The sequence below is a fragment of the Podarcis erhardii genome, assembly GCF_964252035.2.
Source record: "Podarcis erhardii genome assembly, chromosome: 2".
NCBI lineage: Eukaryota > Metazoa > Chordata > Lepidosauria > Squamata > Lacertidae > Podarcis > Podarcis erhardii.
In genome coordinates, this window is record NC_138498.1 from 17,464,516 (window position 1) to 17,488,970 (window position 24,455).

Here is a 24,455-nt window from a genome sequence, read left to right on the forward strand (position 1 = left end):
TTCATTATAGATCATTTCCCAGAATGCTTTCACCCTCGGGCAGGTCCACCATAGGTGATAAAAGGTACCTTCATTCTCATTACATTTCCAACATTTATTATTGGGCAAATGGTAGATTTTTGCAAGCTTGACTGGAGTCATGTACCACCTGTAGATCATTTTCATTATATTTTCTTTTAAGGCATTACATGCCGTAAACTTAACACCAGTGGTCCATAACTGTTCCCAATCAGCAAACATAATGTCATGACCGATATCCTGTGCCCATTTAATAATAGCTGATTTCACCGTTTCCTCCTGTGTATTCCATTTAAGCAGCAAATTATACATTCTTGACAGATTCTTAGTATTGGGTTCTAACAGTTCCGTTTCTAACTTTGACCTCTCCTTCTGAAATCCTATTTTCCTGTCCTCTTTAAATGTCTCATTTATCTGATAGTAATGCAGCCAATCTCGAACTTTGGACTTTAGTTTTTCGTAACTCTGAAGCTTTACCCTTTCACCTTCATATTCTAAGATTTCACAATATTTTGGCCATTTAGAATCCATATTGAGTTTTTTCACCCCCTTGGCTTCCATTGGTGACAACCATCTGGGAGTTTTAGTTTCCAGTAGATCTTTGTATCTGCTCCAAACATTATATAATGCTTTTCTAACAATATGGTTTTTAAAACCTTTGTACACCATTGCCTTGTTATACCATAAGTATGCATGCCAACCAAAACAATTATCATATCCTTCCAAATCTAAGATGTCTGTGTTCTCAAGAAGTAGCCAGTCTTTCAGCCAGCAGAAAGCTGCTGCTTCGTAGTATAATCTTAAGTCCGGCAGGGCAAATCCCCCTCTATCCTTTGCATCAGTTAAAATCTTAAACTTAATTCTGGGCTTTTTGCCCTGCCAGACAAATTTTGATATATCTTTCTGCCACCTCTTGAAACAATCCATCTTGTCCAGAATTTGTAAGTTTTGAAACAAAAAAAGCATTCTAGGCAATACATTCATCTTGATTGTAGCAATTCGACCTAACAAGGACAGTTTCAACCTTGACCATGTTTCTAAATCTTTCTTTACTTCTGACCAACATTTTTCATAATTATCTTTAAATAAATTAACATTCTTAGATGTTAAGTTTACCCCCAGGTATTTCACTTTCTTCGTTATCTCCAAAGCTGTTTCACTCTGAAACCTCTCTCTTTCTTCCATTGTTAAGTTTTTCTCCAAAACCTTTGTTTTCTGTTTATTCAGTTTAAATCCTGCTACTTGACCAAATATTTCAATTAGTTCTAACACTCTTTTAGTACTAGTGTCTGGCTGTTGCAGAGTCAAAACTAGATCATCTGCAAATGCTCTTAATTTATAATATCTAGCTCCAACCTGAATTCCTTTAACCAACTGATCCCTTCTTATCATATTTAACAAAACCTCCAGGACTGATATAAAGAGTAGAGGGGATATTGGGCAACCCTGTCGTGTACCTTTTTCTATAGATATTTCATCCGTTACCACATTGTTTACAATTAACTTTGCTTTTTGTTCTGAATATATTGCACCTATACCATTTTCAAAACCTTGGCCTACCCCCATCCCTTGGAGATTCTTTTTCATAAAACTCCAGCAAATGTTGTCAAAAGCTTTCTCCGCATCCACGAAAATTAAAACAGCCTTTCTATTAATGTCAACTTCTAACAGCTCCAAAATATCGATAATGTTCCTCACATTAGCTGACATATGTCTCCAGGTGGTGCTGGATTTTGGCATCAGTGTCGGCCCTTGTGGAAAGATAACTGCCCAGGTAGGAGAAGTGATAGACAAGTGACACTGTCCAACATTACACCATTGAGTTGGATTTGCTGCAGAGTGGTTGTTGGTACAGCACCTTGGTTTTTTGGATGTTGAGCGATAGGCCAAGCTTTTTGTAAGCTTCAGCGGATATATTTAGGATGGTTTGGAGGTCATCTTCTGAGTGTGCACACGCTACGTTGTCATCAGCATACTGAAGCTCTATGATGGAAGTCTTGAGCACTCTGTAAAACCTTGCCAGAACCCATCGTCATCAGCACTGGTTTGTGGGCACTGCCCACAACCCAGGGAAGGGAGGCTTCAGTAGGAAGGGGGAGCTTTGGGGTGGTGCTGGGGGTACGGCACCTTCCTGTTTTACCCCAGGCTGCAAAATAGGATGTGCCGCCCCTGTGCTAACTAAATTGACCCCCCATACAGTTCTACCAGATACATTTAAATTACAACCCTCTTTCAAACTATAACACAATACCAAAGTGATACCAAGAAAGATGAAGCCTTATATATAAAAAAACTTTTTCTTTCATTGAGTAACTGGACCTATCTGTACATATAACATTTTAAAGGTGATTTGAAGAACTAATGCAAAATATTTCCCGCATCTCTTTTTAATTCCGTTTTCAGCCTCTTGTAAGTCAGATAGCAACTGATATATTATTGATAATGCCGTTACCTGGCACATCATTATAACAAATTATTTGGGAGCGAAAAGCTTTCGGCAAACATGTAGAATTAATTGTATTTGCAGATCAGGATCTGCAGTGTAAGCTGGTCTTGTCTCTCTGCTGTTAGCGCTTAACATTTAATTAGTCAAGAACTTTGCTCATTAAACAGAAGTGTTCATCAATGAAAAGAGAACCTGCTGAATAGAGAGAGATGGTGGACTCTTAGCAGGTTTAGGCTGAAATTGAAAGTGGCAGGGGAATTGCAAAAGCATTTAGCTGCCTCAGTCAATGCTTTGCTTGGTGCATGTTGGCAGAGTGGAACTGAGGGTGGGGGGAAAGCTATGGGTCAATTTCTGGTCCCGCCTTTTCCATTGAAATCAATGGGAGGAGAAGGAGAGGTACACCTGCCTTTTTCACCTGGTTTGGGGTGTGTACTAAGGGACCAGGAATCCTTAAAAACCGTTGGAACCTATCCGCTTCCAAGAATACCCCTGGCATATCCCTTTGTGGTCCTTCAGATGTCAGAGATCTGACACTGGTTGGGGCACACTTTGGAAGAGCATGAAGCATCAAAGAGGTAGGCTCCTATATCAGATCTCCCTCTCCAGGATTGGACCTCTACCTCCATTGTCCAATACTCTTCCAGGTACCATAGATGTCGCTTAGAGTTCAGATTTTACTTCTGTAGTAGTTTAGTAGTAGAGAATCAGAATCAGAAGAATCTGTATTTGCATCAGCCACTAGCCATAGCAATAAAATAAAATGTACTGAAGATAGAGGTAAAAACTTAAGTATAGAAAATTCATTTTGGGGGTTTACATCAATAATCAAATAATAGATCTTATTCTAATTGCCCCCGCTAAAAACCTTGCAGTTTTTGCTGTCACCTGATCATCTTGAACTGCTAAAAGAAAGGACATGGTAGCAATGGTTTAGCGACCCGGCTTGAACAATAGTAGAGGGGTAATAACATCACTCCTCGAATCTTTATGAAGAGTGCAAGCCAGAAGCACATAAGCCACTGACTCATAGTACAGTGGTACCTTGGGTTACAGATGCTTCAGGTTACAGACTCCGCTAACCCAGAAATAGTACCTCGGGTTAAGAACTTTGCTTCAGGATGAGAACAGAAATCGCGCAGCGGTGGCATGGCGGCAGCGGGATGCCCCATTAGATAAAGTGCTGCCTCAGGTTAGGAACAATTTCAGGTTAAGAACAGACCTCCAGAATGAATTAAGTTCTTAACCCGAGGTACCACTGTAGTAGGAAGTGTATGGGCTGTTAGAGAAGGGTTAGTACCTCTGGTGGGAGACATGTTCTGGGGTAGTTTGTCCACTTTCGGTCCTCGCCCAGCACTCAGCTCTCACCTGTGGCTCCTAGAAGCTGCCAGCATGCGACACATTGGGAACGCCTTTGACTGGCTCTCTAAACCATGTGAGGGGTAGCTGATGGGTGTCAAGCCCTCAATGCAGCTTCCTATGCAGTGGTGTAGCATGGGTTGCCAGTGCCTGGGACTGCATGGAGGAGGGGGGGGAGAGGGAAACGGACAGAATACACATGCACATTCAACTGCCTAATGGCATCCATGTCACCCAGGAAGTCACAGCCACAGAGATAACAAGAGTCGTTGCATTGTCTGGAGAGGTCACATCCTGGTTCGCACAGAGAAGCTGATTTCGACGGAGCACAGTGACAGAAGCACGCAGCTGCATTGAGGCAGCACCGGGTGTTGAAACTTTGTGCCCCTAACAATTTTGCACTGGGGCAAATGTCCCTGTCTCCCCCCCCCCCCGCCACGCTGTGCCACTGTTCCTACGGTATAAAGTGGTTTCCTATACTTCTGGTCCTGCATGTTTTAATTTTCATTTTCTCCTTGGGCATGGAACCTAAAAACAGCCACTGACCCCCTATTCCAGTGTTTCATATCAAGTCCAAAGGGCATACAATTGTTCCTTTAAATTCTCGGGAGCACAAGGTAGGATGGCTACTTCCAACCATGAACATGATTTATAAAGGGTTATGCAAATGAAGGAGGAAGGCAAGGCTGGCTCAGTGGCTGCCATTTCCTTCTATGGAACAAAGTGAGCTGCTTACTGATTTTTTTATGCGGTACCTCTTCCACTCAATTTGTGAACTTGGTGTAGATTTACATGGCTTAGATCTCATGAAATTTACCACATGGGAATCCTGTCTCTTGCAAGTTCTGTCCCCATTGATGGGTTCCAATTATGTACAATGAAAAGGATTAAACTGAGATAAATGGCATAATATAGATGGGGGGAAAACAGCCTATTACATGATAGTTATATTAATTGCATGCCCTTGGGAATCCATCTTTAGATGTTTATTGCAGAAGATTCCCACCTGCAATGTTTCTTGGTCTAGACTGTAGAGCAAATTTACATGGACCCAGCATGTATCTTGACCACAGGTACATTTTCAAGGTATGCTCTGCATCAGAAGCGGGGTAAAGGAAATTGTTGATGCGGCTGTTGCTTAGCAATCTTTTGGAAGTTTAGGTGAAATCTGTTAATTAGTCGGAGAAAGACTGTGACCTTTGATGTGTTGCTTAGCAACCGACAGCACCAGGGATATGGAAACGGGGAAAGTTTTGTTCAGGAGGATACAGTGAGAGTCAGTCTGAGTCAAGACATTAAACAAAAAACGTGGACTCCTTGGAGGATGTATTTACAAAACCTTTTGAAGCTTTGCCAATGTCAGAATTTCTATAGGAAATAACATTGGGGCTCACTCTCTGAATGCCAGCACCTTTCCCACAATAGAAGCAAATTAATTGCTTTGCAAGTTCCTCTTAATTCGGTTTTGGAATCCAGGACAACACTAATTATGATGTGGTTAATCAGATGAAGAGTAAATTAAAAGTTTGATTTGCCTTTTTATTTTTTAAAGCAAATCTCTTGATCAGGTGTCAGCAAACTTTTTATGCGGGGGGCCGGTTCACTGTCCCTCAGAACTTGTGGTGGGCCGGACCATGCACGCGCATGCACACACACATGTGCAAACGCACATGCCTTCCCTCCCTCCTTCCCTCAGAGCGGCTGAGATACCTTCACTCACCGCATTCAGACAGAGTGGGCTGGGATGGGGAGGGGGCGCCCCACTGGTACTGGGTCTCGGCTTGTGTGGAGGGGTCACAGCCACCCTGCCGGGAAGGGCCTCTACCCCAAGGTGTCCATGACCGTGCTGCTAATGTGCCACCACCCAGCAGCACAGAAGAGTCCTCCTCCTCTTCTTCCTCTCTCCTCGCAGGCGCTCTGCTCCCGCTTCTTCCTGACCTTTCGCTTCTCCTCCCTTCTCGGAGCTAGACGTCAACAAGGCACCCTGCCATGCGCCTCACCCCGATTGGAGCAGTGAGTCTCAGGAAGGGTAACCATTGGCCGCCGGCTCATATCAAACAGGCCAATGGAGGGGAGGCCTGAGGTTGCTAAGGCTTCGGATTGGCCAGCGTCATGGAAGTCTGAGCAATCTCAGAGCATGCTGGGAGATGTGGTCCAGGGTTGTTTTTTTTCCAAAAGTGGTGCCCGAAAAAGAAAGAAAAAGAAAAGGCAATCGCGCCGACCCAAGTGGCGATTGCAGAACTGTTTGTGGGCTGGATTCAGAAGGCAATTGGGCTGGATCCAGCCCACGGGCCATAGTTTGCCAACCCCTGCTTTTGATCCTTCAGCTCTACATCTGACCATAGGAATTTGTTTTTAAAATACAAACTTTTGACTTTTGTGGCACAGCAACTCCATAAGGGTTGATGCCTGGATAGTTTTAGAACAGCTCACCTTAGGGTGGAAACTGGGTTTTTTGTGGGTTAGCAGACTGCAGAAAAACAAGACCACCTGGTGGCTTGGAATTTTAAATACAGTGCTGGGCAGACATTTAACGAAAGATGCTTAAAAGCGCTACAGCAGGCATGTCCAACTTCAAATAGGCTGTGATCTACCATCCAGTATAAAAAACTGACAGTAATCTACCATACTCTCCCATTGTCATTCTTCAACTTAAACATATTATATTTGGCTGAGCTTATGATAGAAATAATAACAAATGATAGTCACTTCCATAAAACCTGAAAAGTTCATTATAAATCAATATATTTTTAAAATACATGCTTTGTATACTTGTAATTGTGTGTTTCTATAATACTTAAAGAAAATAACATTTAGGACAGGGTCCTCCATAATCAGTGGTTCACAAAAGCTCATGCCATAATAAAAGTCTTTAAAGTACCCCAGGACTCTTGCTGTTTTTCAAATGAGTCAGGGGCACAGGTAAACCACAGTGGTTTCCCCCGTAGTTCGAAACAGAAATTGGGTAAACTCAACTGCAGAGTTGACAGCCTTCAAGCACCACCTTAAGAACTGGACGAAACCTGTAGAAGCCCTTTTCCCTGATATGCCCTGTGTTGATGCAAACAGCAGTTGTTGTTTTAAACAGATTTACAACCCAATCCTATACATCTCTACCCATAAATAGGTCCCATTGATCTTACGTAGTTACATGTAGGATTGGAGCTTGGAATCGGCACTGGTTTCAGTCTCGGTCTTAAAATGGAGTGTAGGAACAGCTAGGAGTCTTGAACAACAACCTTCTGCAGGAACGCATGAGCCATGTTGGTGACCCCTCATCATCACTACTTTGTGACCTTTTAGTTAGCCTAATAAAGCTATTATCCTGCTGTTGGCTTTTGAATTTATGGGGCAGTTCATATCTCAATAATATAATGGGCATCGGCTTCCCCCTGCTCAACCTATATATTCCTTTGAGTGTTTGTTTTCTGCAAGTGCATGAGATTTGCTCAACTTTGTGATTTATCAGAAGTTCTCCCAACAACGACTACAGGGAAAATTAAATCCATAACTTTTTTTAAAGAAATTTTTTTTGCTTATAAGTGGTGATTTCTTTATTAGCAGCTGTTCATCAGCGTGCACAAGAAAAAAAACAAGCTATAAGGTGCAATCAACAGCTGATACCTCTTATGGTAAAATAATGACACTGAATATTTTCACCCAATTACAATTCTTATATTTCAGTGGCTGGCAGTGAGAAATAAATGAGGCTAGATATTGGCATGAACTCAAAGGTGTGCTATAACATTGTCCTGTAATATAAACTTGCATAATCAAGTGAATTAATTAACAGATATCAGTCTAGTGTTTCCAAGGCCACGTCTATAGCTACACACTTAAAGCAGATCGATCCCAGTTTAGTCTCCATAGCTTCCCCCACAGAATCTTGGGAACTGTAGTTTGATGAGGGTGCTGAGAATTCTCTGTTAAAGTTTGGCCTCCTCTCCGACAGAACCATAGCCCCATGTTAGAATTCCTGCTCCATGATTGCAGTCATAGGCTTGTTGTCTATCACATGACAGTATATGTTTTGACTCCACAGAGTGGGAAGCGACGGAGACAGGATGTTTGTGTTACTGTGTTCTGTGAAGTGGGACTATTGTCCTTTGTTCTTTTTCTCTTTGCTGTCTGATGCTAGAGAGAGAGGGAGCCATGTTGCTGTGCTCCGTGTGTGTTTATATGTAAATAAAGTAGATTAGCCAAAATGCTGAGTTGCTGAGGTCTGTTATGCATCATGTGCATACTCTGCGGATCCCTAAATGTGCCAGTGTCGGTTGGCATTGGTTGCTGTGATGTTTGGGCTGAAGAAAGCTTATGAAGCTCCCAAACGATCAACCAGGAGGGAGAGAACATGCTAGTTGGGCATGTGTCTCTACCAGGGTCCTACTTGAGTGTAGGCCGAACTCCTGACAGTTTTCCCTAAGGAGAGAAAATGGCCACTGAAACAATTTACATCTTTAGAGATCTCCTGTGAAACTCTGGGCCCACACTGGAGGTTTTTAAGCAGAAGTTGGATGGCCATCAGCCATGTTTGATCTAGTTGAGATTCCTGCATTGTGGGAATTGTACTAGATGACCCTCAGGGTGCCTTCCAATTCTACGATTCCATGATTATATATAGTGTGGCTTAATTCACACGCTTGAAGCATCTGGAGCTTACTTGCTCTGTCTTTTTTTTGTTTGGCATTTCGTTCTGATCCTTTCCTGTTTCCTGTTCGCAGCTTCCACTAGCACAACAACTTAGTTGCCTGCTCTGGGGCGGTTGCTGTCCCTCTGTGTAATCTGGGAGTGCTCCTAGATCCAATACTGTCACTGGAAGCACAAGTGACACAGGGATAGCTTGGCCACGGTGACTCATAACACTGGTAACTTCGCGGCTGGATTTCTGCAATGCACTCTGTGTGGGGCTGCCCTTGATGTTGTTGCTTTGGAAATGTTGTTGCTTTGGGAAGAGAGGCGAACTGATGCCAGTGTACTGGAAGAAGCAAAGATCACCAATGTCGAAGCAATGGTTCTTCAACATCGACTTTGTTGGACTGGTCATGTTGTGCGAATGCCTGATTCCAAAGCAACCACTCTATTCCGAACTTTAAAATGGAAAGCGTAATGCTGGTGGTCAACAAAAGAGGCTTAAAGACTCTCTCAAGGCAAATCTAAAAAAATGCCCCCCAATTTATCGTCATACCAGCCGTGTGAGGTTTTGGCTAATTTGAGAGAAAGTGACTAGGTTTGGGTCACCTAGTGAGCTTCATAGCTAAGTGGAGATTTGAACCCCGGTTTCCCTGCTCCTAAATAGTTGTAACCTGCCCTGGGACAAGGGTGAGGGGGGGCAGTTACTGGGCTGTTGTTTTTATTTTGATTATATATTTTTTGGTTTTATGTTTTGATTTGATTATACCTGAAGGAGTATCTCCACCTGCATTGCTCAGCCCGGACACTGAGGTCCAGCTCTGAGGGCCTTCTGGCAGTTCCCTCACTGCGAGAAGCCAAGTTACAGGGAACCAGGCAGAGGGCCTTCTCTGCAGTGGCGCCCACCCTGTGGAATGACCACCCATCAGATGTCAAGGAGATAAACAACTGTACAACTTTTAGGAGACATCTGAAGGCAGCCCTGTATTTGGAATTTTTGATGTTTTATATTTTATTATGTTTTTAAATGTTTTGGAGGCTGCCCAGAGGTTCTGGGGCAACCCATCCAGATGGAGGGACATTATTATTATTATTATTATTATTATTATTATTATTATTATTATTATTAAGCTTCACCTGTAGAACTGCATCATTTGACTTCAGACTATTGCCCCAATCATGTTATCTCTCCTTTGAGGATTAAAAAATAATACATTCAGGTTTATTTTCTGCGTAGTCCCGTCCCCCCCCCCCACTAATTTGGACAGAGCTCAGGGGAAACCTCCCCCAGGACCCCTCTCTCCCGTAAAACCTGCCTGAGGGGAATTTGATACACCCGACTCTATGAGATTTCCCTGTCTTGCAACTGCAGAACAGTATTGCTGTAATTCAATTTATAGCACCGTAAAGCATAGCATTAACAACAACAGGAGCCAGAGACCAAAATCATAATGGGATTTATGCAAATCTCGTTTCCACCTGAGATGCCATGGAATTACTATTTGTAGAAATTATCATTTCATCTTGTCACATTGTAACATGTTGTGTCCTGGCTTTTGTACCTTGTTTCACCATGTTAAATCCTGAGGAGGAGGTGGAAATGACTGCAATATAAAAACTCATCGGCCTGCAGTGAGCTTTGCATTTCAGGCAAACAAGCCGTGTCAGACGTCAGGAATATGCCAGATGGTGTGAGAGATGTTGCTTTGAGGTTCCTACCTGGGGCAGGAAGGATGAAGGATTTTCTTCTTAGGAAAAAAATAAAAGTGAGAGAGATTGATGCTTATCCACTCTCTGTTTATGCTACTGAAACCTGTCTTCTGTTTAAAAACAACTGGGGAGGCAACAGTGAATTGGGTGCTTTCCCTGCAGTCTCAGCACCTGAGATTTATTTATTTTTTGCCTCCAACACTTCACAGCTTTTCAGTTTTCCATAAGGGTGTATGAAATCCCAGGGTCATGCAGATGTCAATCAAACTCCCCACACTGTGCTTTCCTTCCCGTTCTCTCCCCTGCTTGATTATTTACCCCTCATATCTCTGTTTTGGGCTCATCACCTCTGGGTGTTGTCTAAGAAAATGCTGTGTTTCTGGCTCCAGCTGTTTGCAAATTACACATTCCTAGCAGTGGAGCTGACAAAAGGTTGCCATTTCTTGCTTTATCTGGTGGAACCCATGTTCGACATTTGGCTCCTTCCAATGGTGGTGAGATCACGGGATGCTCCTTTCTCTTCTGTTTCGGAAAAAGGAACCGGTACTAGAAAAGAGGTTTCATCGTTACTGCCATGCTGTATCATTTGTTTGTTAGCAGCAAAAGGAGAGGCAAAACCGAAAATGATTCTGAAAAGTGCCTTTATCAGGTAATAATAGCCCTACTAAATCAGTGAGAGAGATGCTTCTTTGACAGGAGAATCGTGCAGTCTTCTGGCCCCGAGGAAGGTTGTCATCAGGGAAAATGCACTCGACATTTTATTGTTTTATTAAGAGCTATTATTATTTGATGAATATATTCTTTCCAGTGCTGTCTTTGAGACTTTTCTGTTGTTTCCTTTGGAGCAATGGGCAGGTGGGAATCATAAAATTGTAAAACCACAATGCTTGCATGGAGTGTTGTGGGAAATTAAAAGTGTGGCTAGACTCAGCTGGCTGGTGATGCTTAGAGTGCCAGGTTAGGAGGGGAAATTGAGGTAGGCATCAGGTATTGGGCCCTTGCCCGGCTTATGAGCTCCTGGCACCTGTCCAAGGATTTCACACACTGACCCTGGACCTGCATAACATATTTACACCAAGCCTGCACAATTTCTCACATATCCAGCCAAATGCAACCCACTAGGTAAATTGGGTCCTCCCTTAAAAAGGGCACGTATTGCGGTGAGACCTGGAAACTGACACCCTGTGTTGTGGGTGGGTACGATTGGTCAGCCACAACACCCGATTGGTAGGTCCCTCGAAGCTGGGTGCAATCTGACCAATGGGACGCAGTCCAAACAGTTTGAGGAACCTATTTATGCCCATGCAAATGACCCAGAGCTTCCTCTTTCAGCGCATGCATTCGGAACACCTGCCCACCTCTCCTGACTTTTAGGGCTTTGCACTTGACCTTGCTATGCCGTCGTGTGTTGTCTGTTGTTGGGACAGGGACATGGCAGGAATTTTCCCCACTTGGCTGATTGGCTGTTGCCATTTGGGTTTCACCTGGCGCGTAGCAAATCGTCACAACTTATAAGGTTGCGGATAGGCTCCGGTTCAGGTGATAGGGATGGGAGAACGCTCTTGCCATCCCTATGTGAAGGGTATTCCGTTAAAGGAATCCAGGGACTCGATGGTTTGGTCAACCCCTGAGAGAGGGTTGTGCTTGTGCCTGAGTACAGGGGGACATTTGGGTGGCGGAGATAGCCTGTTCCTGGCTTTCCGCTTATCCAGGTGTTCACCCTTGGCTGACCTATGCTGGAGCCGTGGGTCAGCGCTACCTGCGTGGCAGGGAGGTAGTCGAACCAGAGCCTATGCAACCAGTCACTTTCTGTAATCAATAAAGTTGTGGTTTAAATTCTGCCAAAAACCAAAACCAAAATTTGAGTCAAGTGTGAATTTATTTAGGGGGGAGGTTTCTGGGTCTGAACACACAAAAGGTAAAGGTAAAGGACCCCTGGACAGTTAAGTCCAGTCAAAGGCGACTATGGGGTTGCAGCGCTCATCTCACTTTCAGGCAGAGGGAGTCGGTGTTTGTCTACAGACAGCTTTCTGGGTCATGTGGCCAGCATGACTAAACTGCTTCTGGTGCAACGGAACACCGTGACGGAAACCAGAGTGCACGGAAACACCGTTTACCTTCCCACTGGAGTGGTACCTATTTATCTACTTGCACTGGTATGCTTTCAAACTGCTAGGTTGGCAGGAGCTAGAACAGAGCAATGGGAGCTCACCCTGTCGCGGGGATTTGCACTGCCGACCTTCTGATCGGCAAGCCCAAGAGGCTCAGTGGTTTAGACCACAGCACCACCCGCATCCTACTAGACATGCATGACACCCTGCCTGCCCTGTTGTTGTTTTTTTTGGAGTCCCAGCATGTAGCAGAACCAGGAATTTCACAGATCCACATGAGGAATGTGTTCACAGAGTAGTTCCATATCCTAGAAGCGATACCATTTTTGGCATTGCACCATCAACCTTAGGTGTGAAAGGAATAAATATGTACGCCATGACTGCTTCTTATCCACTTGCACGTATTCTGCAGTTGTACAAGCTTTTTGCTGTGTTTTATTTTTGGTCAGTTTTGTGTGCCTGCCCAGATTCTGTGATACCAGATGTCCCTGTTTTTGTTTTGCTAGAACTTTTCATTAGGCTTGCTGCTGAATTCCGTGGTGTCTGAAATTCAGCATTTTACCAGTCTTTTGATACTGTGATCTATTCTAGTTGTGAACCGGAGCCACAGTCACACTTTTGCAATGGTCAGTCTTGATTAGCATGTGATGGGGTGAACTCACAGGAGCACTGTGCACTTATTCCAGATTGTTTAGTGCCAAGTTCCACAATGACATGGTTTTGACAAAACTCACTTGTCCTATTACAGGCTGGCAAACTCATCTTTCGCGATGGAATAATTGAAAACATAGTTAGCTTTTTAGGAATTCATGGTAATATTCTCTGTTTAAAGTTTAGCAGGTCAAAGGAGCTGGATAAGAAACAATTTTATTAGGAAGTTTTGTAATGAGGACTTTACAAATTTTTGTTAAAAGGATTAAAAATAGCCTGCAAGACAGAGCTGTTCCGCCTGGCCATTGGTTTGGACTCAGTCTGACCCTTATGTTTCCCTCCCCTTATGGTTTTGATCTATGGGCTACTTTTAAAATGAGGCTGCATTTTAAATTGCATTTTAACCTGTATTTTAAATTGGTTTTCCCCCCTATTATGTTTACTGTAATTTTACTGGTGTTATCCACCCTGAGCCCGGTTCTGGCTGGGGAGGGCGGAGTATAAATAAATTTTATTTAGATTTATAGCAGTAAGTATAGTAACAAAATGCAAAATCAGAAAGGAATTAATAAAACCCTTAGAAGGGATTGAAGAAAGTCTTATGCTGTGATAGCCAAGTATTTGTTACGTTGTTTTTTGAGTTGTTATGTTGGAAAATATGTGCAAAAACCAATAAAAAAATTATATTCGTCCAATGGAGCGAATGCAGGCAGCTATCCGCAACCCTTCTGAGCACGGCGGGAGCAGCCGGAAGCCGGAAGCCCGGGGAGCGCAGCACCAACTCCCGCTGTGCTCCCTGGGCTTCAGGCAGCTATCCACAAGCCTTCGGAGCCCGCTTGGGCTTCCCCCGCCCCCCGCCCCACAAGCTCCGGGTGCGGCGGTGAGGTTGTGTGCAATCTTGCTGCCACTCCTGGACCCGTTCTGGGGGCTGGGGTCGGGGGAAGCTCGGGCTTCCCCCGACCCAGCCCCACGGCTAAAAACGAAGCCAAGACAGCCAGCGGGATCCATCCTGCTCGCTGTCTTGGCTTCTGCCAAAGCCGCGCGCAGCCTCTCCCGGCTGGAGAGGTTGCGAGCGGCTAAAGAGGAAGCCAAGACAGCCAGCGGGATGGATCCCACTCGCTGTCTTGGCTTCTTTGCTCTTTGGGGCTGGGGGGGATAATTCCCCCTTTATTTCCCCCCCTAAAAACTAGGTGCGCCCTATGGTCCGGTGCGCCCTATGGAGCGAAAAATACGGTAATTAGAAAGGATTTTAGAAAACCATCAGTTGAGGTTAAAGGAAGTCTTAGGCTGTTACAGATAGGTAGCCGTGTTGGTCTGCCATGGTCAAAACAAAATAAAAAAATTCCTTCCAGTAGCACCTTAAAGACCAACTGAGTTAGTTCTAGGTATGAGCTTTCGTGTGCATGCACACTGTATCTGAAGAAGTGTGCATCTGAAGAAGTGTGCATGCACACGAAAGCTCATACCTAGAACTAACTCAGTTGGTCTTTAAGTATCTGAAGAAGTGTGCATGCACACGAAAGCTCATACCTAGAACTAACTCAGTTGGTCTTTAAGGTGCTACTGGAAGGAATTTTTTTATTTTGTTTTGTCTTAGGCTGTGTTAGCCAAAGATTTTGAAATGATGTTTAAAAGGATGATATGTTGGAAAATATGTGTAAAAACCAATAAAAATTATTTATTAAAAAAAGGAAAGAAATTGAGGGGGAAATCCTAATACAAAGCATCATTGAAAATTTACCCCCATATGGGGATTGAACCTGCAACCTTGGCGTTATCAGCAACACACTCTAACCAACGGAGCTATCCAGGCTTGATCCTTTCTCATCTCCTTCGTTCCCAACAGTGATGGCTTGGTCATCTCTTCCTGATTTTTCCTAACTGCCAACAATTAAGAAGTATTCCTGTCAGAAGAACAAGTCAGCTATGCACTTGGCTCTCAAATTATCCCTGAAAGTATATTTTGCTTTTATGAACAGCAATCTCTTCCTTAGCTTGGATGGATAAGAAGAATATACTTTCCTCATTTATGAGAAAACTTGTATTATGGCCTCAAGGCTCTTGTTTAATAAAGAAAGAAGGCTTTTCCAGATCCACACAATCTTATTTTTGAAAGAGAAAATAACCCTATCATTACACTCTGTGACACTGATCTGCGTTATAGAGCGAAGAAAACGAACTCTTAAATGGTGCCATATTAAATATTTGAAGTCAAAAAATAATATATATATAGCTATTTCCTGCAAGAGCTGTTATTAGAGGCTTATGAAGAAGTGTTCTTTGTAGAAATAAAGATGCGTGGTAATGGACCTGTAAGCCGATTTGCATGACACATTTAAATTACTACCTCATTGCTCGATATAATCTATCTCTGGAGACATTTCAAATAAAGCACATTTTGAGAGAGAAGTATATGTTTAATATCAGTACTGAACAATGTGAATCAGATTGTTTTCAGCATTTGAAGAATGTAGAATGAAGGCAGATTAGTGATGGTGGGGTGATGGCAACAACCCCTTGATGGGATACAAGAAATGGGGATTGCAAGTTGTTCATTAACCAAATTTAGCTTGGAAGCTTTATGGATTTTACATTAGCAACAAAATGCAGAAATCTAGAATGGCCTTTTTTTGGAACATGTGGGGATCTAAAGGTCTTCACAAAGATCAAAATCCGAATTGCTGCAACTGACCAGAAACCGAACTTTACAATGGTGCCTTGCAAGACGAAATTAATACGTTCCGTGAGGCTCTTCGTATAGCGGTTTTTTCATCTTGCGAAGCAAGCCCATTGACAGCTTAGCAGATTAGCGCTATTAGCGGTTTAGCGGCTTTTAGCGGATCAGCTGATAAGCGGCTTAGCGGCTTAGGAAAAGGGGGGGAAAGGGGGGAAAAAACCTGCAGGAACTCGCAAGACATTTCGTCTTGCGAAGCAAGCCCATAGGGAAATTCGTTTTGCAAAGCGCCTCCAAAACGGAAAACCCTTTCGTCTAGCGGGTTTTCCGTCTTGCGAGGTGTTCGTCTTGCGGGGCACCACTGTATTTGGTTTGATCTGGTCCTATACTTGTAATAGGTAATAGCAGCTTGTTCTGCAAAAATCAGCCAAATCAAGCATCTCATGCCAAGAAGGTAAGCATTATGACCTGCTGACCAGTGTTATCTAGACAAAACCAGATAAATGTATAAAGCATACTGTTATGTTTCCAAGGGGGTTGCTCGGGAGCAAGCAAGCAAATATCTCCCTACTTAGCTGTGAAGTCTTGGCTTTGCTGCCAAAATAAACTTTATCTGTCCGGAGCACCACTCTCCCGTGGCTGACTCAATCGCTGGCAGAATCTGTGAGTGGGCGGTTCTTAAACTTTCCCCAGCAAAGCAGCTTCTTGATGCCCAATCTGCGCCTCCCCTCTTGGCGTGAATGCTTTCTGCGCAAAGAGGGCGTGGGCAGCGGAGGACCCCTTCCCTCCCTGCTTCTCCCAGGCAAGGAGTCCTGGGACCGCCTCGCCACTTCCGACTCCTGCACCTCCTCTCCACTGGAGCCGCGTTTACTCTCCTCCGTTGAAGAGGAGCTACTTCCCACGATCCCTGGAGGCTCTCTATAATCCATTTGGCTTTTGCTCTCTCCCTCCTGCACTGATGGCAGTTCCCTGACACATACCTTATAGGTCGCTTCAGTTGTCTTCTTCAGAAGCCTACAGAAACCTGGACCTAGATCTCTTATAACACTATAAGTGCATTAGCTCTATAGATTATTCATTTAAACACACACACACAAAATACAAATAAGGACTTGAATAATCTAAAAAATATAGAGATGCCTATTATTTATTTGTCATGCTTTTAAAACACCCTTCAATCAAAGTACCTAGGGCGGTATACAATTCATCTTAAGAACACAGCATAAAACATCATAAACTTCCTCTAAAGTACAGAAGGGACATGGGTGGTGCTGTGGTCTAAACCACAGAGCCTAGGGCTTGCTGATCTTAAGGTTGGTGGTTCGAATCCCTGCGACGGGGTGAGCTCCCGTTGTTTGGTCCCAGCTCCTGCCCACCTAGCAGTTTGAAAGCACTTAAAAGTGCAAGTAGATAAATAGGTACCACTCTGGTGGGAAGGTAAATGGTGTTTCCGTGTGCTGCTCTGGTTCGCCAGAAGCAGCTTAGTCATGCTGGCCACATGACCCGGAAGCTGTCTGCGGACAAACGCTGGCTCCCTCGGCCTATAGAACAAGATGAGTGCACAACCCCAGAGTTGCCTGCGACTGGACCTAACGGTCAGGGGTACCTTTACCCTTTAAAGTACAGAAGTAATTTCATATAAGAGATATACAATTATGTAGATCTCACAAGTAGATTGGTTGGTTTTTGCATACCTACCACTCTGCAGGACAAGCAGTTGCAATTGGGTGATTTATAAATAAAGCATCTACTTACCCAGAGTTCCATTTTAATTGGTGTGGTTCATCGGCGTGGACTTGGCTGGTGCCAATACAAGTCCCATGTCATCTAAATCAAGATGCTAATGTCAAAGCACCTGGAGGGGTTTTTCTGAGTAGCTTTCCAGTTCAATACCACCACCAGGGAAAGCTCTGCAGGGTCTTTATTGGCATGTGTTCCCCGAACGACTAATTGTATAAAGTGGCATCTCACGTTAGTGTCTGTGGTGATGCTGGCTGTGTATCTGGAAATCTAAAAAGCCAGTTAATATCCTTTTAATTGCTGGAGTTCAGTGTCTCATTTCTGCCTTGGAAATTTGCCAGCAGAGAGATGGACACTGGGGAATGAAAGTGACAGCTTTTGCCAAGTTACTTCTATAGTGTAATATTTTAGCCTATTTCCATCAGTAGCTCTCAGATTTTAAATGGAAAAATGAGAAACAAAAATAGTCAGATTTCTCCAGATTCTCCAGATTTTTGGTCATGGTAATCACCCGTATTGGCACCTCTTTTTATGTCCACAACCACCATTTTGTGCTGGCACTCACAACACTTATCAGTACAGTGATACCTCGGGTTAAGTACTTAATTCGTTCCGGAGGTCCGTTCTTAACCTGAAACTGTTCTTAACCTGAAGCACCACTTTAGCTAATGGGGCCTCCTGCTGCCGCCGTGCCGCCGGAGCACGATTTTTGTTCTCATCCTGAAGCAAAGTTCTTAACCTGAAGCACTATTTCTGGGTTAGCCGAGTCTGTAACCTGAAGCGTATGTAACCTGAAGCGTATGTAACCCGAGGTACCACTGTATGTGGGTATTGGAACCACTTAAAAAAACCAATCCAAACCAAAACAAAACAAAAGGTCCATTCCTAATTCAAAGAGGCTCATTGTGATTTCATGATAGACCGGGTTTGGAATCTTGGGAGTCGTCTTATTGAATACATTCTTCTTGCATAGGATTGTGCTGCAAATCTTTACTTGGTGTGTCAACGAAAACACGCCATCTGTTCAAACAAGCATCGTGCTCAAAGTATTTCCACATGGCAACACTACAGCCTTAAAAATACATTTGCCATAGGTGCAACTGGGGAATCTGGGTCTTAAATGGTGCTAATTGAAGGGCCAGTTCCAATAGGAACATGCAGCAGCAGCAGGAGGGACATAATAAAGAAAAGACACATGAAAGGTTGCATTCTGGCATCATGTTTTTCATAGGGAGAAGGGTTAGCATTTCCTGATAATCCTCCAGCTCTTTTTCCTGTGATACTCATACAGGCAGCCCCCCCAATTTAAGCACATTCAATATGCACGCAACTGCACATCGCAACAAACACAGAAGTGATTTTTAAAATCCCCCAAATAAGCCCAGAAGAATCCAGAAAGGTCAGAAAAGGCACAGAGATAGCACCTGGCAAATTCATGGGCCAACCGTTGAGGCCTGCGGGGAGTTAAGAGTTTGAGGGAGGAGGTTGTGAGAATGCGATGGTCTTGGAGTTTGGCGGAGTTTTTGCTCTGATTTTTTTTTTTTTTAAATGCATTTCTTGATCTCACCCACTCTGCTCGACGGTGAAGATTAAAATTTATTCTGAACGTATCGAAACAGAATGCTGGAGAAACCACCGAGTTATTAGTGAGGCAGCATTTGTGTTATTTCAGCTTGGCTGCAGTGTAAAAGTATTACGATATGAAGGAATCATTGCAGCATGATTGACAGTTCGAGCGGGATAGACAGCTCTAGTAAAATGTGCTGTGGCTGTAATCTAATGTGACTACCAAGGCTATAACTAATGCTGGTTGACTAGTAAAAGGCCATAATAAATACGTTGGTAGCTTGTCCTTATTATAGGGCGGATGCCTGGCTTAGAGTGCCAAGCTTCATTAGGCTGCTTTACGGCGCCCCAGTGTATCATGCTTTTCCTGCGTGTTGTAATTTTCAGAATTACAGTAGCCTGTCCTAAGGCTGCCATAACAGAGGCTGTGCTGTAAAATGAAAAGCATTTTGGACAGGCACAGGGCATGGATATTTGCAATCTGCCATTCTGCAAAACTGATAAATGGGGAGAATGCTGATTAAAGAAGAGGTTTCTTTCTTTTTTAAAAAACAAACAAACAAAAACAAGTTAATTGCTACCTAGCACTGGTTTCCACAGAGCAGCAGGTTTAATCCTTGTGCCAAAAAGATGGGCATTGCCCTTAAGATGCCAAGAAGCACAGGAGAGCATGGTGGAGCCTGCCTAAAAGCTTATGCATAAGGAAGCTAGCAAGATTTCTAAGTACAGTCAACCCCTCATTTACGCTCATTCAATATGTGTGTGAATGCTCACATGTGCATTGCGCTGAGCCTGGAGGTTACCCAGAAATGACACAGAGTGGGGTGGAATGGGGCAGGGACAGAATGGGGTGTTTGCAGGGTTTTTCCAGTGGTTTCAAATAGATGTGATTTCACTGACTAGCACGGTCCCTCAGAACACAACTTCCGGGTTAAAAGCTGTACATGGTGCAGCTGTTTCTCCCTTGTACTAACAAGACATCAGGGTTACATGTGCACATTATCATAGTAACCACACAGTGCTACATCAAATTGATGCTCCCATCTCTCCCCTTCCCACTGTCTGGTCATATAGTCGCAGCTTCATTTTCAGAGACAAAAGTTCAGATTAAGGACGTCTCTTTCTGGAGGGTCTAATCAGTCATGAATGTGCCCATTTTCTGATCTCTCTCTCTCTCGGACTGGGATTAGGATGAATAATCAAGCTGTATAGAAATGTGAATTTAAGACCACCATTCAGAATTGCCTTTACTTTCCTGCTTAGACTTCGGCCCTCATACCAATTATTATTTTTGTACAGTTTACAAGCATGTTCTCAAGCAGCATGTTTTCAGCAAACCTGCAAGGCACAGTTGTAAGGTCTTGTCAAGACTTTGTTGTTGTTGTTTAGTTGATTAGTCGTGTCCGACTCTTCATGACCCCATGGACCGGAGCACGCCAGGCACTCCTGTCTTCCACTGCCTCCCGCAGTTTGGTCAAACTCATGCTGGTAGCTTCAAGAACACTATCCAACCATCTCGTCCTCTGTCGTCCCCTTCTCCTTGTGCCCTCCATCTTTCCCAACATCAGGGTCTTTTCCAGGGAGTCTTCTCTTCTGATGAGGTGGCCAAAGTACTGGAGCCTCAGCTTCAGGATCTGTCCTTCCAGTGAGCACTCAGGACTGATTTACTTCAGAATGGAGAGGTTTGATCTTCTTGCAGTCCATGGGACTCTCAAGAGTCTCCTCCAGCACCATAATTCAAAAGCATCAATTCCTCGGCGATCAGCCTTCTTTATGGTCCATACATCACTACTGGGAAAACCATAGCTTTTACTATATGGACTTTTGTTGGCAAGGTGATGTCTCTACTTTTTAAGATGCTGTCTAGGTTTGTCATTGCTTTTCTCTCAAGAAGCAGGCGTCTCTTAATTTCGTGGCTGCTGTCACCATCTGCCGTGATCATGGAGCCCAAGAAAGTAAAATCTCTCAAACTGCTGCTCTCCCTCTGCTCCAATATGTTTTTTCTACCTCCAAGGTTCCAGGTGCATGTTTGTGAGAGGGCCCAGCATACATGTGGAATCTCACAGGGCAGGAAGGGTTTAATATAAAGCACATGGAAGCAAAACATCAAAACCCCTGTGTGCTTCAAGTTTTGTTTAGCAAACCCACAGATTCCTTTCCGTTCCACCGTTTGACAGATACGTTTGAAAAGATTGATTCCGAAGTCCTTGTTTTGCCATGTGATACTTGCACTTATTGAATGATGGCTCAGTGCTGTGGCACAGCTAACACAACCCAGCTATCACCGATAAGCCTTTCTTATCTTTTTTGTATTAGGAGAGAGAGAGAGAGAGAGAGAGAGAGAGAGAGTGAGAGAGAGAGAGTGTACTTCTTATCAAGAGAACACAGTTCCCCTCTGGAGCCATATTCACCGAGTGGTAACCAATTCATCCGATTGCCTGAACTGAACTTAAAAAGAACCAAGCTGGCTTAGACTAAAGGTTAATCTAGCCTAGCACCCTACTTTCCGCAGATGCCTACAGAAAACCTCCAAGCCAAGCTTGAAGGCAATAGACATTACCTCCTGTTGATTCTCATCACCTGGTATTCAGAGGCAGGCTGCATGTAAACCTGGTGCCATAGTGTTGTACGCGTGACCATCTCCTCCTGCTCCAGTGCTCTCCCAGTGTGGTGCCAGTGTGGTGTAGTGGTTAAGAGCGGTAGTCTTGTAATCTGGGGAACCGGGTTCGCGTCTCCGCTCCTCCACATGCAACTGCTGGGTGACCTTGGGCCAGTCACACTTCTTTGAAGTCTCTCAGCCCCACTCACCTCACAGAGTGTTTGTTGTGGGGGAGGAAGGGAAAGGAGAATGTTAGCCGCTTTGAGACTCCTGAAGGGGAGTGAAAGGCGGGATATCAAATCCAAACTCTTCTTCTTCTTCTTCTTCTTCTTCTTCTTCTTCTTCTTCTCCCACCACTGGTGTTTGAAGTGGAGTACACATGATGTTACCCACAATCCGTAGATATAGCTCCCGTAGTTTATTGAGAAATACTGATGTTTGATACGTTTACCTTCAAAGTAGCTCCCATCCGATTTGAAAACGTAAGTCACAGTTAGGCAAAGGTGTGTATGTCTGAGGCAGTGTGCATGTGCATGGTGGCATTGAATTGGAGTTCACTGGGTTTGCAAGCAAGAGGAAGCAAATGGAACAGTGTGCATTGGGTAAAGGTTAAAAAAAAAAGGTAAAGGACCCCGGACAGTTAAATCCAGTCAAAGGCGGCTATGGGGTGTGGGGCTCATCTTGCTTTCAGTCCAAGGGAGCCGGCGTTTGTCCACAGACAGCTTTCCGGGTCATGTGGCCAGCATGACTAAACCGCTTCCGGCACAACAGGACACTGTGACGGAAAACAGAGCGCACGAAAACGTGTTTACCTTCCTGCCACAGTGATACCTATTTATCTACTCACACTGGTGTGCTTTCGAACTGCTAGGTTGGCAGGAGCCAGGAAAGAGCAACAGGAGCTCACCCCGTCATGGGGATTTGAACCGCCCACCTTCCCATTGGCAAGCCCAAGAGGCTCAGTGGTTTAGACCACAGCGCCACCCATGTCCCACTTTGGGTGCAGGGCCATTCCACAAGAGAAGGAATGGTGGAAGTTGTTCAACAGTGGGACAGCCTCCCGCTCCCTCTCCTCCCTTGGAGGTTTTCAAGCAGAGATGGGGGGGGGGCATCTGTCATGGATGCTTTAGCTGAGATTCCTGCATGAACCCTTGGTGTCCCTCCCAACTATACAAATGTAAGCAAGTTTTCACAGAATTGTAATCTATAAAAGTTGTGTCCCAAGTACTGTTTGTCGGCATCCTCCGGGGGTCGAGATGCCAGCTCACTAGCTGGATCATGCCCTTCCAGCCATGATGATCCCCCGATCTCTGGTGTGACATAAATCAGCAACTCAGACTTCAAAAGCCTGAGCACATTATATTAGCAGAGCATACTGCGCAAACAGAACAGGCGTGAGGCTTGTGGAAACATACTAACAGCTAAAGATTTATTAAGCATAAATCAGGACAAAGAAAACACGTCGCCTCCCTTTCTTCTCCTCAGAGAGGCAGAGTCTAAAGCAATAGCTACACACACACGGAAGTTCCCAGCAGACTGTGCTGGTATGTAAACAGACATGTGACATGCAACAGTTCCATGTCGGCAACTAAAGGTGGAATGGAATTTTCCAACACTGTTGTCCTGTGTCTCAGTTGTGTCTTGTTTGTGTGTGTGCCTGTCCCCGCTCATGGCTTCACCACGCCTGGTCCCACAATGTCTGGAGGGCCACAGGTCCCCCCTGCTCTCTGCGCTGTAAGGCTACGAGCAAGGACCATGTAATGCAACTGGGCTTTCTTTTGAGAACACCTGAAAGGCTGAGCTCCACTTTTGATTTCACGTACGTTGCTGAAAAGAAGATTTAGCCTCCACAAGCTGTATTTCGTCCCTGCTGTACACTGACACGTTTTTAAAAAGAAATACTGTTTCCATAATTTGAACAAACAAGTTGCTCTTTACGGCCCCTTTCTGGGTGATGCACTGCCCCATTCACAGTCTATCAATATAACTGGGCCACTAACATTTTACAAAGGAGACATAAAGAGGTTAAAAATGTTAGGAGAGTTCTTAGGTTCTCTGCCATCTCCCCCGCCCAGGGTTATTTCCTCTACCCCTCTCTTGAGTTTTTATCTCAGAATAATAGGATGGTTTGTGCTGAGGTGTGTGTTTGCCTCCATGCTTTATAGTTCTTGTTATTACTGCAGTGTTGACCTCAGCACATTTTATTTAGGTTTTTCTGTTTTTCATTTTTTAGTAAACAGCATTATGGAACAACGATTGGACAGCACGTATGAGAAAAGGAATGATTGATGAAAGACGAGCCGCTGGAGAGAGCCCCAATCTGCAAGACACTGAGAATCTTCAGCGACGGGAAGGGAGTAACTGATTTTTCAGTGCATTTTTGGGGGGCGGGGAGAGAAGTTTACGTAGAATAAATAAGAATCCAACAAAGAATAAATAGCATTGTAAATTCTAGGAAGCAGAGAGGACGGCATTATGCATTTTATCACGCACACAGCAATCTGGAGTCTGTGTTAGTTTTGAAAGTTCTCAGAGCTACGAAGCCATTCTAAAAAGAGTGTTTAGATTGCCAGCAGTCTTCCGGCAAGGTTTGAAAAGGTGTTGTTGTTGTTTAGTCATGTCCGACTCTTCGTGACCCATGGTCCAGAGCATGCCAGGCACTCCTGTCTTCCACTGCCTCCCGCAGTTTGGTCAAACTCATGCTGGTAGCTTCGAGAACACTATCCAACTATCTCGTCCTCTGTCGTCCTCTTCTCCTTGTGCCCTCCATCTTTCCCAACATAAGGGTCTTTTCCAGGGAGTCTTCTCTTCTCATGAAGTGGCCAAAGTATTGGAGCCTCAGCTTCAGGATCTGTCCTTCCAGTGAGCACTCAGGGCTGATTTACTTCAGAATGGAGAGGTTTGATCTTCTTGCAGTCCATGGGACTCTCAAGAGTCTCCTCCAGCACCTTAATT

The 24,455-nt window shown here is 44.2% G+C and overlaps 1 long non-coding RNA gene across 1 annotated transcript in view; it reads left to right on the plus strand.

Annotated features, from left to right (window-relative positions):
- Nucleotides 1-23,913, plus strand: part of LOC309335117 — an 80,524-nt gene extending 56,611 nt beyond the window's left edge. The window contains exon 4 of the long non-coding RNA XR_014153362.1: nt 23,734-23,913. This is a non-coding gene — a long non-coding RNA (uncharacterized lncRNA). The remainder of the gene's footprint in view (nt 1-23,733) is intronic.
- The last annotated feature ends 542 nt before the right edge of the window (nt 23,914-24,455 follow it).